Here is a 14,162-nt window from a genome sequence, read left to right as displayed (position 1 = left end):
CAGATCTTGATACAGATGGTTATGAACCACCATGTGGTTGCTGGGATTTGAACTCAGGACCTTCGGAAGAACAGTCAGGGTTCTTAACCACTGAGCCATGTCTCCAGCTGCCCCCCACCCGCAGAATCAAGGCTCTTAAAGCTTAATAGTTAACCAATTAGATTCGTGTATCAATAAAAACACAATTTACAAGATGCCAATAAATCATTTCAGAGCCATTGATCATGATAAAGCTTTAACCCAATTATTCTAACCTTCTGATAATAGCACGTCGACCTCCACTCTCCTTCCCTCTCCTCCTGCGACCTGGAGTCCCAAACCACCTGTGTCTCCCACAGTCTTCACTCTCACACATGACACCCCTTCCTTCCAGGTGCTCAGAGTCCCATGTTGGATTGACCCTTTGTATTAGTCAGGGTTCTCTAGAGCCACGGAACTTATGGGTAGTCTCTATATAGAAAGGGAATTTGTTGACAGTCTACAGTCCAACTCCCCAACAATGGTCAGCAGCAGCTGTGAATGGAAGTCCAAGGATCTAGTGGTTTCTTAGTGCCACGAGGCAAACAGGCGGAGAACAAATCTTCCTTCTTCCAATGCCCTTAGGTAGGTCTCCAGCAGAAGGTGTGGCCCAGATCAAAGGTGTCAACCACCACGCCTGGATCTGGGATTTGCTTCGTCCCAGAAGATCTTGAACTCAGAGATCCCCTTGCCTTAATCTCCTGAGATTCACAGCCATTATGCCTCAAGATCTCCATGCCGAGATCCAGGTCAGAAACTTGTATCTCCCAGCCTCAAGATCAGGATCACCTGTGAGCCTTCTAATTCTGGATTGTAGTTCAATCCAGATATAGTCGAGTTGACAACCAGGAAGGGTCACTACACCCCTCTTCACACTCTCTCAGATCCTAAAGCCCCATTTTGGAATCTGGCTCCACATGTGGAATGTATTGAAATTCCTATAGCTCAGCGCCCGTCACTTCGCTCCAGGCTGTGTGTCTGGTTTGAGGGCTAGGGACATGGTCTGGTCAGTGCAGTGCTCAACAGAGCAAGCATGGGCACCAGAGTTTAATCTCTAGGAGCCATACTTCAAAGGCAGGATAAAGATGCTTCTCTGTAACCACAGCACAGACTGGGTGGAAACAGGAAAATCTCCAGAACTCTCTGACCAGATAGTGTAGCCAATCGGGAAGTTAACAGGTTCAGTGAAAGACTGTCTCAAAACATAAGGCCTGTGAGATAACTCAGCAGGTAAAGACACTGTCACCAAGCCTGACAACCTGAGATTGACTTCACTGACCCACCTGTAGAAGAGATAATCCACACACAAGTAGTACATTACAGTCTTAAAGATACTCTCTTTAAAAAAAAAAAAAAAGGTTTATTTACTTATGTATATGGCTGTGTTGTCTACATTTGCACACCAGAAGGGAGTATCAGGTTTCACGAAACTACAGTTGTGAGCTGCCATATGGGTGGTGGGAATTGAACTCAGGACCTCTAGAAGAGCAGACAGTGCTCTTAACCACCTAGCCCTCCTCCAGTTCCTTTCCCCTGTATTTTAAAACAGAGTACATGAGACATAAATCCCCTCAATACATGGGCCTTAGAAATCAATTCTAATGCTGACATTTACTTTTGAAACCTCCAAGAGGGTTGTTAGCCTCACAATTGATCAGCAGCTAGTAGGTGGACAGTGGGCCACTGTCACATGATCTGAAACTGTGCTTGCCACAACACCGAAGGTCATATTGTGTCCTTGAACACCACCCGTGACAGTGACTGACTGTCTGTTGTCAAATTGACACAGCCAGAATCACCAGGGAAGAAGGAACCTCAGTTGAGTTAATATTAGATTGGTTATTTGCTTATATCGGATTATAGTTTGGCTATTGCTTATATGAGACTGGTCCATGATCATGTTTGTGAGAGACTATCTCGACTGATGCTGATGTGGAAGTAAGCATCCATCCCACTGTGAGCTACAGGGTCCCTGGGAAGGAGGGTCTAGACCATATAAGAAAGTTAGCTGAGGGCTAGTGAGTGAATGAGCCAGAGAGAGAGAGAGAGAGAGAGAGAGAGAGAGAGAGAGAGAGAGAGAGGGCAAGGAGTGCTCCTCTGTGATTCCTATCCTGACTCCGGTCAATGATAGACTTGTGGAATTGTAAGCAATTAACTCCCTCCTCTCCAACGTGTTTTTGGAGATGGTGTTTGTCACAGCAACAAAAACAAACAAACAAACCAGAACACCCACGGTGACGTGCAAGTTCTTTTTTATGCTTTCAATTTGCATTACAAACCTTTAGCTGTCCATTTCCCTTTATTCAACCCACAATTCTCCTGCTGAGTTCACAAACAGTGTATGTAAAATAAGAGTTAGAGATTTCACCCGGGAAGGCTTCAATACATAGGTCATTGGGACGCACTGCGTCTGGGAAGAGCCCCTTCCTCCAGGTCTCGGAGGCGAGCAGGTTTGCTCATAGGCAGGTCTGCGGTTCAGGCTAACAGTAGCTTGTTCCAGGCACACAAGAACTTGAAAGAGCTGGGAATCCGGCTTTAATCATTTGTAAACAATATGTGGGAAACTGCTGGATTTAAGGATGCTGAGCCCCATCTCACCCACTGGAAAGGTAGGCTAGGTTACAACGACTGGTTGTCACTGGGCTGTTCCAAGGGCCAAGTCAGAGAAACCTGAGCTTCCTGCAGAGACCATCGGGATCCATGCAGAAGATCTGAACAGGCCTGTGTGGAGAAAAATGTCTCTGTTCCTAGCTACCAAGCTTCCCTTTATTTGTTTTATGTAAACTATCCTACCTCACAGTCTCTAAATGGATCCTTCGGTGTTGGTAACTGAGAGGGGTCCTCCCAACCCAGTACATCCTGAGAACTGAGGACCAAATAAAAGATATTACAGTAAATGTCTTTGTGGTCAGGAACATTCAAATGTGTTTTCACATAGTAATTAATTCACAGTAGCTTTTTGTTCTTGGGTGTGTCCTCCGCTTGAAGAGATAATAAAAGGGCAAGAGAGGATTCTTCAGGGCTAGAGAGCCACTCCTCTGCCCCAGGCCATGAGCCTCTTTAGCACTTACTACCACTTATTTGAATAGCTCAAGGCCTGACTAACACTTGAGCTAATCGCTGAAGAATCCTTTCTGGAACATTCTGCTCCATGCTGGTCTCCACCACGGTTCCTCCTGATGGACAGTTTTCCTGTGGCGTTTTAGTTTTCTTTTGGATCACAGGGATCATTACATAGGACACGATCTTAAAGCTTGTAGTTATGTTCCCTTCCAGGTGGCTAACAAATGTGTCCCAGTTGCCTTTGAGAGGATCAACATTTTATATCCTCCCTATACACTTTCTTATGGGTTGGATATGAAGTATCTTCCTAACACTCCCTAACGGGCTCATATGTTGAAGACATGGCTGCCCAAGCAATGTTAAAATGTGTGGCTTATGAAAGTAGCTGAATCCCACGTAAAGGCAATGACCTACCCAGTGGATAAATTCATTGATGAACTCATAACTCAATGGACTGTTGTAAAGCTGTGGAAATGGCGGGAGAGGGTGCCTGATTAGAAGTGTATCATTGGGAGGTTTGTCTTTCAGAGTCCCCACTCTCTCTTCCAGCTTCCCAGCCATCAAGAGATAAATCACTCTGCTCCCTGCTGCCTCATGACAGGCCCAGAAACAGTGACTAGCATACAGTGTATTGGCCCTCCCTAAGCCATGAGCAAAATAGGTCTTCCCTTGCTTAAACTGTTTATCTCAGGGGTTCGTCACAGTGACAGAATGCTAACCCACACTAAATCCACTTAGATCTGATAATCAAAACATGAGCTTAGTCTTTGAATTCCTCACTGAACCCAAGTCTGGGCTCTGGTGATCGTGGCTTTTAACCTCTCTGAACCTCAACTTCTCCATGAGGAGAAAGAGAGAATTAACTTACTTCGTATGATTGCCAAGGGGAGTATGTGAGGAAACACGGGGGAAAAGCAGTTGCTTAGAGTGGCCGCCATCAAGGCAAACTCTAAAGTGCCTCTATAAATTCAGCCATGAAAGATGCAATCCCCTCCATTTCAAATGTAATTAAAGCCAGTTACTTAGTTAGATGAAATGGATGGAAGGCAGGATTGGAGGCCCCAAGATTGAAACTAAGTGCGGAAGAATACTACCTCCCAGTGGAGAATCGACTTAAATCTTAGTAACCACTCATTTACCTGCCACAATGAAGTCTGGGCCACAGGCACTTTTAAATTCATCTCTGCCTGTCGGTGGTGGCGCATGCCTGTAATCCCAGTACTTTGGGAGGCAGAGGCAGGTGAATTTCTGAGTTGAGGCCAGCCTTGTCTACAGAGTGAGTTCCAGAACAGCCAGGGCTATACAGAGAAACCCTGTCTCGAAAAAAACCAAATCCCCCCCCCAAAAAAACCCAAAATAAATAAATAAATAAATAAATAAATAAATAAATAAATAAATTCATCTCTACTTGTGACTCTGGGTGTCCATGTCCCCTGCTTCCTTTATCTCACAAGCCCTTCTTCCCTTCAAGCCTCTGTGGAGGCAGAGAACCTCCTGCAGTGTTGGTGCAGAGAATCAGGACTGTTGGGGAACAGGGCTGGCTACCTCCACGCAGATATCACAGGTAACTGTCCAGCTCAACCCCTACTCCTAGGAGAGGTGATTTTGCGCCCTCTGCAGGGGATACCCGGAACTGCCAGGGAGCATTCTGGGTTGTCACACCAAGGGGCAATGCTGCTGGTGACTCAGGGAAAGGATGTTGGATAGGCAGATCAGCTTCTCAACGAAGTACCCCTGGTCAAACAAACCAGTCATGCTGGGATGGAAGAATCCTGCCCTGGACGAGCAGTATCTCTCACTATATCTGCTTACCAAACAGATTAAGAAAAATAAAACAACCTCTTTCATCAACACACACGCACACAACAACATAAGGAAGTAGTAGGAAATGGGGGCACCACTCAGAAGACCAAACCAATTACTTCTGTTAAAGGTAAGCAACGATTATATGTTAGTGAAGTTTTAATGTAGCCCTTTCAGGATTATCTGTTCCTGCACTATCTAGAATACTATTCACCCCATCTCTTAAGACAGAAACCCAGAGACTGGACGTGTGCCTCAGTTATCAGAGAGCTCACCTAGAACACATCCTAGGCTCCATCTCCAGCACGAAATAACACATTTGTGGTAACACCTACAATCCCGGCACTGGGGGATTGAAGGCAGAAGATAAAGCTATCCTGTCTTACACACGGACTTCAGGCTCATCCTGGGATTCAGACCCTGTCTTTGTTAAACAGTAGGATGTGCTGCAGAGAGGGCACAGCAGTTAAGAGCAGTCGATGCTCTTGCAGTAGACCTGGGTTCAGTTCCTAGCACTCACACCAGGCAGCTCACAGCATTCTGTGAGTCCAGTTCCAGGGGTACTGGATTCTAAGTGCATTTGGACACATGTGTACTATATATACAATCATACAGACACACACATGCACAATTTTTTTTCCAAGACAGGGTTTCTCTGTGTAGCCCTGGCTGTCCTGGAATTCACTCTGTAGACCAGGCTGGCCTCGAACTCAGAAATCCACCTGCCTCTGCCTCCCAGAGTGCTGGGATTACAGGTGTGTGCCACCACCGCCCGGCTCACAATTAAAAAAAAAAATGTTAAAGTCAAACCAGAAAACTAGGATATCTTTGATTGCTCTTGCCAGATAATCCTGATAGGGCTACATCTCTCGGTGATACTCTGGCAGTGTGATCCTGGGTAAATTAGTGATCGTGTCTGAGCCTTGGATTTACACACAGGGCAAAATAAGATACTGTGTGCATGTGCGTGTGTGCGTGCACGTGTGTGCGTGTGCGTTGGTGAAAGTTGGTCTGTTCCATTCCCTTTGGCAGATATCCCATGCATCACTAAAGTCTAGCTCAAAGCTTCCTCTTTGCTGTCGTTAGCCTGCTCAGAGTGCTACCCTCGCCCGACACAGTACTATCAGACCTGACTATGTCATCTTATCTCTGATCTCCCCCCATTCTGATCTGTCCTGCCCACTCTGCCAAACTGATGATCTCCACACAGGCCCATCTGTGCCATGTGATTCCCACACCTGTAGCCATTATTCATTAGCAAATGCCTTCTGCCTCTGCTATCCCAGCTCACTCCCAGATCTTCAGACTGCTGTTCAGCCCTGTGCCTATACATGGTCTCCACTGCCTGGTATTCCCTTGCTCCCCCTATTCTGCCAGCCCAGGAAAAGCACACCTTTGGGGCAAAGAAGGGCTGGAGAGATGGCTCAGCGGTTAAGAGCACTGACTGCTCTTCCAGAGGTCCTGAGTTCAATTCCCAGCAACCACATGGTGGCTCACAACCATCTGTAATGGGATCAGATGCCCTCTTCTGGTGTGTCTGAAGACAGTTACAGTGTACTCATAAATAAATAACTCTTTAAATAAAATAAAAGGCAAAGAAAATAGACATTAGGTAAATAGACTCATGGGCAGTGTTTTAGGGTTTTACTGCTGTGAAGAGACACCATCACCAAGGCAACTCTTATAAGGACAACATTTAATTACAGCTGACTTACAGGTTCAGAGATTCAATCCATTATCATGCTTGCATAGCACAGAATCCAGGCAGGCCTGGTGCAGGAGAAGCTGAGAGTTCTACATCTTCATCTGAAGGCTGCTCCAGAAGACTGGCTCCTAGGTAGCTAGTATGGGTATTAAAGCCTACGTCCACAGTGACACACCTACTCCAACAAGGCCATAGCTCCTAATAGTGCCACTCCCTGGGTCAAGCATATAAAACCATCACAGGCAGACACAAACCCTGACCACAGAGATCACAGAAGACAGGGAAAGTAAGAAGAAAGTATGTGCTCTCCTCTCTCCAATGCTGGAACTGGGGCCTCCAGCATGCTAGGTGTGGTGGTTTGAATATGTTTAGCCTAAGGAGTTGGTACTATTAGGAGGTGTGGCCTTGTTGCAATAGGTGTGGCCTTCTTAGAGGAAGTGTGTCACTGTTGGGGTTGGCTTTGAGACCCTTCTTCTAGCCACATGGGAGTCAGCTCCTCCAGCGCCATCTCTGCCTGGATGCTGCTATGTTCCCACATCCATGATAATGGACTGAACCTCTGAACCTGTCAGCCAGCTCCAATTAAATGCTGTCCTTATAAGAGTTGCCTTGGTCATGGCTCTGCCGCTGAGCTATACTCACAATCCTGGAATGAAGATCTGTGTGTGTGTGTGTGTGTGTGTGTGTGTACATGTACGCGTGTGTGTGTGTGTGTGTGTGTGTGTACACGAGCGCACACACAGACATCTATGGAGGCCAGCCTCTGCTAGAGCTGCTGTTACAGCAGTCGTGAGCTACAGACAGAACTGAACTCCAGGCCTCTGAAAGAGCAGTCGGTGCTGCTCTTAACCACTGAGCCATCATCTCTTTACCCCACCCCTTGAACACTTTTTAAATTGAAAAATAAATCAATAAATAATAATTAATAAGAAAGACAGCATTTAGAAAAAGCATAACCATGAAATTGGAGAAGACTTCCCAAAAGCAAAACAGAAAGCTACCAAGAAAAACGACACAAATCTAACTTCACAGACATCAATGTTCCTGCCTAACTGCACACAGCAAAGAAAAAAAAGAGTAGAGAGGGAAGACATTTGATTTGTTAACGAGTGGGTTAAAGTCCAGAATCTAGGCAGAGCGTCTTACATCGATGAGATTACAATTCACTGGGGTGAGGGGTGGGTGGCAAAGGAATCGACAGAGAAATTAGAGGAAACACGGGTTGATTTCTTAAATGTTAAGAGTAAATGTACAAGAATCTTTTAGCATTTAAAATGTACACAATGAACGTTGTTCTCTGAGATTCAGAATAATCTTAAAATGTCATATGCAGACGTGGGTATTAAGTGTGCTACAGTATTTGTTTTGAAAGGGAAGAAATGATACATATTGTTCCACCTGTGGGTGTATGGATTATCTCTGAAAAAAGTAGGCAAAAACTAGCAAAACTGGCTATATGTCAAAAAGGAAATACAGGGCTAGGGAACAAACTGGGGTGGGGTTGTTACTTTATATAACTTCTATAATTTTGAATGTTGTGGGTTTTTTTTAACTCCATGACCTAACCCTAAACAAGTAATCTTACATAAGTAAGTTAATTAGATATCCTTTTCAACAGTCTCTCAGACCTCAATAGACAAAAGAGAACTCTTTAAATAACTCCATAAACTGGTCCTGTGGTAACCGCCTTTAATCTGGGCCCTTGGAAGGCAGAGGTGGGTGGGTCTCTGGGAGGTGCAGGCCAACCTGGTCCACACAATGAGTTCTGCAACAGCTACGGCTACATAACATGACCCAGTCTGGAAAGGATTAGATAGATAGATAGATAGATAGATAGATAGATAGATAGATAGATAAACAGACAGACAGACAGACAGTCCTAATGCTTAAAATGTGCATTTCTCCTTTTAAAAATAGATTTATTTATTTATTTATTATATATACAGAAGATGGCACCAACTCTCATTCAGATGGTTGTGAGCCACCATGTGGTTGCTAGGAATTGAACTCAGGACCTCTGGAAGAATAACCAGTGTTCTTAACCGCTGAGCCATCTCCCCAGCCCAAAATGTGCATTTCTTTAACCCACAAATTGTACTTCTAGAAATAATTTGTATCCAGAAATATTCTAAATGTGCCATAAAGACAGGCAGCTAAAAGAAGTGGAAACAAACTAAGAGTCCATCAATAGGGAAATGTTTAAAAAAGTTACAGCAAATACACTATGAAGTACTCTGCATGTAGATGTAAGTATTTAATCCTAGCACTTGGAGACAGAGGAAGGTAGATCTCCGTGAGTTAAAGGCTAGCCAAGACTACACAGTGAGACTCTGTCTCAAAAAAGTGAAAAAAAAAAAAGAAAGAAAGAAAGAAAGAAAGAAAGAAAGAAAGAAAGAAAGAAAGAAAGAAAGAAAGAAAGAAGAGAGAGAGAAGAAAAGAATCACTGAGACTGGATGACTTCTATGTCATATTGTTAGTTCAAAACAGTAAATTATGGAAATTATGTATCCCCATTAATGTATTAATATTTTTCAAAAGTATATTCAACTTATATTTGGGTTGGTTGTAAAGTTAGAAATGGAGATGATCTTATTTCATGATGTCTGTTATATACTGCTATATGAGTAAATCCTATATTACATATATTACATGCCTGTATTTCCAGGCATGGTAATGCAACAGCACTGAAAAGGACCTAGAGGGAGGGGCTGGAGAGACTGCTCCCTCAGTGTACCTACCTGCCCTAAACATGAGGACCTGAGTCCGGACCCCAGCACCCAGGTAAAAGTCTCATTCCCACAGCTTAACTCTGGTGCTCTGGTACTGGAAATGAGGAGTGGGGGGATGGAGATGGAGGAGAGGTGAAGGGAGGGGGCTGGGGGGAAGGGAGGGGGAGGGAGGGGGAGGGGTAGCAAGGTGGGGAGGGGTGGGAAAGGGGGGGAGCACCCAGGTAAAAGTCTCATTCCCACAGCTTAACTCTGGTGCTGGAAATGAGGAGGTGGGGGAGGGGTGGGTGGGGGAGGGGGGCAGAAGGCTCCCTGGAGCCCATTGGCCAGCCTAGAGGATTAGTAAACTCCAGGTTCGAATAGAGATCCGGGACTCAGAAAAACTGGGTAAGGGAGACTCTGTCTTCAGCACATAAATTGATCACAGTAAATTACCCATGCTCCAGAACATATCATCCTCCACACACATATGGAGACACCCTTAATCAGATGTCCAAAAATGATATAAAGTAGAGAAGGGCTAGTTGGGGAAGAAAGGATTCAATTAGAGAGGACATCAGGGGTAAGGGATGGGCGTGGAGGGAGGGGGAGAGAGAGGGAAGGGTGAGCATAGTCAAAATCATTATATACATTGTCAAAATATAAATAGTAAGGTGGAGGAAAGTTATCAACCTCTGGTTTCCATATGCACATATACACACACAGACACAGACACACACACCCACACATACACACACACACACACATACACACACACACACCCCCCACACACACAGAGGGGTGTGGGGACCTGAAGGAAAACATATTTATTGCAGTGGAGAAAGTCAAGAAGATGTGTAAAGAATTTTAACTTTTTCTATATGTTTCTATATTTAAAATCTCTTCTAATAACCCTTGGTTTTGAAACCTTACTATATACCTGATAAGCTCTATCATTCCACACCCCAGGGCAGACACTGAAAAGGGCAGGGCTAGGCAGTACATAGAGGGTAGGTACTTCAGACTATTCCCAGTCACACAGAACACCAGTATAACACAAATACAAAACAAAAGTGCAAATGTACCTCATCGACATTTATACTTGACAGATTGGAGACTCTTTTGTTCATCCTCCCAACATTTCCTGACCGTGTCTGCCATGCATGCTACCTTCTTCACTGCCAGGCACAGAAAACGACCCAAGAAGCAGATCGAAAACTAGTTGAAAATATTCCATTCCCTTTTGGGACAGGATAAGGATCATTGGTAAGGTTAGTAAAGGTTGAATAAACGAAGTATTGAGTTTTATAGCCAACCCTTCCTCCAAATTGCAAAGCACACCAACAGCGAACCTTCACCTTGTTCAGATTTTTGGTTTTTAAAATTCTCCCCTCAAGTCATGCTATACAACAGGTCAGGTAGACAGGTCTAACCTAGCCTGCATACTGGTAGTTGGAAGATAACACATCAGTTGGACATGTCATTTAGTTCTCTGCACATTTAACAAAAATGAGTTTTGAATTAAAAGGCAATTTTTTAAGAATGGATTTCTTTCCCACAAGAATTAACAGTTGCCACAAAGCTCACATCAGACAACAATGTGTTGGGGCCTTGTATCCACAGCTGGCTGCCTCCTCGTGGGATGTCACTCTGCATACACCCAGCTAACCTGCCTGACTTCTTCTAGCCTGGCTTCCTGGCCATAGGGTGTGTGCCTTAGGACTCTACTTGGATATGCTGACACTTATAGAGGATGAAATTCAGACCCCAAAGAGCACACACACCCCCTCTGACCACTCCATATATTCCTTGGTCAGAGGACTCCCAGTACACAAGGCTGCAATATAGATTTGGGGACACAAGGTCTTGATGTTAGTTCCTAAACACCAAGCAGGTTTCCTTCTGAGAAGGTGTCTCTGCTTACTGCCATCTCATTGGCTCTGTAGGACAAAACGTCCTGAGTCAAAAGCCCCCCCATGATCAAAACACTGCTAAGACTCTAGTTCAGCCAAGAGGCAGAGGCAGACAGATCTTGTGGGTTCAATCCCTCATCTCCAGCCTTCCACACAATGAGTTCCAAGACAGACAGGGCTGCATAGAGACCCCGTCTAGAACAAAACCAAACAAACAAGCAAACAAACAAACAATAAATAGGGCACAGTGTTTCCCATTCCTGACTTTCAGTTCCTCCCCCCTCAAACAGGACAATAATTGCAGTTCACACGGCTGCCTTGTGAAGGGATTTAAAAGGTGAGTATGAAAGCAGCTGTCAACACCTTAGAAGTGGAGAATACCCGTGGGTATAGGCTAGGGATGTGGGGCTCTGGAGAATAATACAGTGAGGTGTAGGCTAGTGGGTGTAGGCTAAGGATGAGGGTCTCTGGAAGGAACTGGGTGAAGAACTTGGCCACATAAGCTGATGTTCCGCCCTGTCCCTATTCTTCCTGGAGGGGCTGGGAAACGCCTATTTTCACCTACTCTCAAGGTGGCTGGAGTATAATGCATTATACAGGCAAACATCATCCATTTGGCAAAGCCGTGCCTCCAAGAAGAGTCCAAGCTACAGCCCTGGGCTGGCTCTACCCAGAGGAGATGGATTTGGAGGCTTCAGAACCTAAGACAGTCTGATCTATCAGTATCCGCCACTGGGCAGAGCACTGAGCTTTTCCCTCCCAAACTGCACCTTTCTCCCTACCTAGCAGAGAGAACTAAATGGCAGCTCTTTACAAAAGAGATGAGAGGTACGATAATGAAAAAGTAGAGTCTCAGAGTTGTGCTACACAGAGATGTCTGGCTGCAGTCACCGGGAAGCCGATGGCTCTGAAGCGCGGTGGGCCATCCTAACAGACATTGTCATGCCACATGCCTTTGTGCACAGGGATGCACCCGGGCTGACGCTCTTGGCCCAGTTTGTAAAATGCTTTCCCCTAAGCCCCCAAATCAACTGAATCTCCTCTCTCTCACGGATCTGAGAAGCAGGGGAGTCCACCCCACAGCGCCGAGAGACTTCTGGGTGAGTCTTGCACAGGACACACCAGTCCTGACCAGAAGGATGTTACTCACCTGGTCCTCTCGGATTCCAGCCGAGGGTCATAGCTGCTGCGCCCCACAACCCCATTCCCGAGCGGGCCGCAGGGGGCGCGGCCCTCCTCGGCTGAGTCCGGGGGCACGAACTGATGCTCTCCCTTCCCTGGGGATGTGCAGAGAGGATCCGGAGGAATGGACCGGGCTGCAACCCAGCAGAACCAGGTGGGCTTCTGAAAAGCCTCTGGCCGATTGGAGGGGCGCGTCCCACAGGCTCTTCCCACAAAGAGCTCCAAAACCAGACGCGAAAGCGCCAGCTTTCCAAATGAAGGCACGGAACAGCCCGGGAACGAGACTCGGACTGGGAAGAGGGGCACTGCGAGAAGCGGATCGCCCAAGGGGCAGGGGGATCGGAGGACGGTGGGAGGGTGAGGGGAGCTGCAGACCCAGACGGGCCGGCGCCCAACACAATGCCTTCAGCGCAGCTGCATCCCCGGGCAGCCCGTCCCACCCCGGCCTGCGCCCCCCAAGCCCGGTGCTCACCGAAGCGCCGCGGCTGCTCAGGGCCGGGCCGCCTCCCCGCCGCTTCCTCCCTGCGCGCCGCGCCCGGGACGCGAGGTTTCGGGTTTCAGCCCTCCGAGCCCCGCTTCGCTCCTCCCGCCGGCAGCACGCGGCCCCCCGGGCCCGGAGCAAGGCCGAGGAACTTTGCGGCGCTCGCGCTCCGCCTCCCGCCGCTCGCCCGCCTCCGTCGCCGCCCGGGCCGGCGCCCCGCGTCCCGCGCCCCGGTGTCCCGCGCCCCGCCCCGCCCTGCTCTCCTCCCTCACGCCCCTTCCTCCGCCGCCTCCCCGCCCCTCCACTTCTTTCCCATTTCTTCCCACGAAGAACCTCGAGCAGCCTCGGCCGGCTGCTCTTTGTCTCGCCCTCACCGTCTCCGATCTGCCACTTTTTTCCTGGAAACCTTTTGTGGTCTCTACTCAGGCCTCCTCTCTCCCGCCTTTGAGACATCCATTTCCATTTCTCTCTCCATCACTCCAATACTTTCTGGGATTCTTCCCTCCTCGCAGCCCCAGTCTCCTCCTCCCGTCTCAAGTTGGACTCTGGGCATCTTTTTTTCTTACCTTTCGTTCATCCAACCAACCACTGAGGGCATCTGTCTGGTGGCAGTCTCGGTCCTGGACTCTGCCACCAATAACACCGTGATTATTTACCACGGTAAATAACCCCGAAAGTAGAGCTTAAGGAATGGAAGCAGGTTGGAATGGAAAGTAGATGTAAACAGACCTTTTACAAGGCCTCTACCCCTGTTCTCAACAAAGGGAGGAGAAAAAGCAGTTGCTAGGGCCTGCTTGCTCAGAGGACACGAAAGCTCCTTCTCACTCTTTCTTTCCTTCGCATTTCATACTCCTCCTGAGCAGCAATCTAAATAAGGAGATGAAAAACCAAAGCGAACAGGACAACAGCTAAGAAAAAATAATAATAAAGAAAGAGTAAACATGCCAGCATACTAGTCAGATACGAAGTAATAAAGCCATGTGTTAAATTCCAGTGTCAATAAATAAAATACTGATGCTGGCCTTAGAGAGGTATTCAAATCCCTCTGAAATTCATCTGCTTGGATAAATGCAATAATTATTCCCTCGTCTGTGGATTGACACTGTGGGAGCTGCCTCCTGATTATTATTAGGTATCATTTAGAATAATGATTTACTATCTACCACCTGCTAAATGTACAGACTGCTTTAGGGAGCAAACAGGATAATGAGAAGAAAAAGTAAATAGATGGCTAACTCTTCTGTGTGATTTGGTGCTTTTATTTGGTCAAAACCTAGCTGAGTTCTTTGCAA

The 14,162-nt window shown here is 46.7% G+C and overlaps 1 protein-coding gene across 1 annotated transcript in view; it reads right to left on the bottom strand.

The window, feature by feature from the left end:
* Gpr161 (G protein-coupled receptor 161) overlaps window positions 1-13,082 on the bottom strand; it is a 38,344-nt gene extending 25,262 nt beyond the window's left edge. Inside the window, exon 1 of the mRNA XM_052201041.1 lies at window positions 12,862-13,082. The gene's annotated coding sequence lies outside the window, so the exon portion shown is untranslated. The remainder of the gene's footprint in view (window positions 1-12,861) is intronic.
* Between the last annotated feature and the right edge of the window lie 1,080 nt (window positions 13,083-14,162).

The sequence above is a fragment of the Apodemus sylvaticus genome, chromosome 12 (genome assembly GCF_947179515.1).
Source record: "Apodemus sylvaticus chromosome 12, mApoSyl1.1, whole genome shotgun sequence".
Lineage (NCBI taxonomy): Eukaryota > Metazoa > Chordata > Mammalia > Rodentia > Muridae > Apodemus > Apodemus sylvaticus.
Note: the sequence above shows the minus strand (reverse complement) of the source record. Positions and strands in the feature narration are given on the sequence as shown.